Source organism: Carassius auratus, chromosome 2 (genome assembly GCF_003368295.1).
Source record: "Carassius auratus strain Wakin chromosome 2, ASM336829v1, whole genome shotgun sequence".
NCBI lineage: Eukaryota > Metazoa > Chordata > Actinopteri > Cypriniformes > Cyprinidae > Carassius > Carassius auratus.
This window is the reverse complement of record NC_039244.1, coordinates 17,849,746-17,851,358: the sequence shown is the minus strand read 5'-3', so window position 1 is coordinate 17,851,358 and position 1,613 is coordinate 17,849,746. Positions and strand designations below refer to the sequence as shown.

Here is a 1,613-nt window from a genome sequence, read left to right as displayed (position 1 = left end):
TTTTGTTTGAAAATGTCAAACTTTGTTTTTATTTCCTATAATTTTCCTGTTTTAGAAATAAGGAACTAATCAGTCAATGTGATAAATAAGGATCAATCAATGGGAACATGCATCTGCTCTGGTTTCTACTGCACTGAATTCATTTGAACATCATTATGTTTTTGTAATTTGCGAAGCCTTGGGATTATGTTATGTAATGTTATACAAATGTCAGAACTCTATATATGGCTGACTGTGGTTGACTCGCTCAGTTACTATGGGCATTTGATGACTATGGCTGGACATCCTTGGCATCAGCGAGGTTAGATGGATGACAATTGGCCGAATTAGCAGTGACGGCAAGACCATCTTGTATGTGGGTCATGAAGAACGGCACGAACGTGGAGAAGGCCTTATCCTCCGCAAACGAGTGATGAAAGCACTCCTCGGCTGGAAGCTCATTAATGATCGGATCATCACAGCCCGTTTTGCCCATGGACATGCCAAAGTGCCCATGGTGCGAGTTTATGCACCTATGGACAGTGCGGATGACACCGCAAAGGACAACTTTTATGAAAAACTCCAAGACATCTTCTACAACATCCCGAATCACGACCTGAAGATCCTGAATGGGGATTTTTAATGCCCAATTGGGCAGCGCCGTTGAGGACTCGAAACCGTGATCGGTGACCATGCGTCATCTGCTCTCATCAGTAACAATGGGGAATGGGGAGACCTGGCAATCATCAGACGGGCGAAATGTCAACAAGATCGACTTCATATGCGTCTGCCAAAAGTTGAGGTCATCACAGCACGCTACAAGGGTCTACAGAGAAGCAGACGTTGGATCTGATCGTTACCTAGTCAGGGGCAGATATCAAGCTCAAGCTCTTTAACCAAAGGCATCCCATACCAAAAGAGACCGTTTGCTATAGTTGAAAGACCCCTCCATCACAGATGCTTTCACCCTGGAACTGAGCAACTGCTTCGCCCCTCTTAAAGAGATGGCGGATGTAGAAGACCTCTGGGGAAACCTCAGAGATACTACCACAGAGTGCACCCAAACATCACTGAGAGACGTCTAGAAAGATTGAAGGAACAGTTGATCCAAGATTGATCGTGGAAGTTGATCGATGATAGAAAAGCTGCAAAACTTAAAAGGGACCAGGCCAAAACAATGGCGAGATGGAAGAAGGAATCCGAAGATATGCCGGGCTGGACAGACCTGTGAAGAAAAGCGGAAGGATAAGAAATAATGGCTAGAGCATAAAGGTGGAGAAGAGCAGGAAGCTGCTGACGGAAATGACTCCAAGACCTTGCAACCCATAATCCATGAACTGACAGGAACAAAGAGTAACTTCAGCGTTCCAATCAAGGACAAAAAACGGGAAGCTTTTGATTGCCCAAGACAAGCAGAAAAAGTGATCGATGGAACATTTCCGTGAGACATTCAATTAACCAGATCCGACAACCACATACAATTTCAATGTGGAGGATGCCCAGGAGGAGCTTAAGGTGAACACTTGTGACATCACCATCGAGGAAGTGAAGATCACAATCAAAAGCCTAAAGAACAACAAGGCGGCTGGCTTGGATGATATAATGGTGGAATTCTTGAGGTATGGAGGGCAAGG

The 1,613-nt window shown here is 44.9% G+C and overlaps 1 pseudogene; it reads left to right on the top strand.

Annotated features, from left to right (window-relative positions):
• The first annotated feature begins 245 nt into the window (after positions 1-245).
• On the top strand, positions 246-875 carry LOC113040730 (craniofacial development protein 2-like; annotated as a pseudogene).
• Positions 876-1,613: the final 738 nt, after the last annotated feature.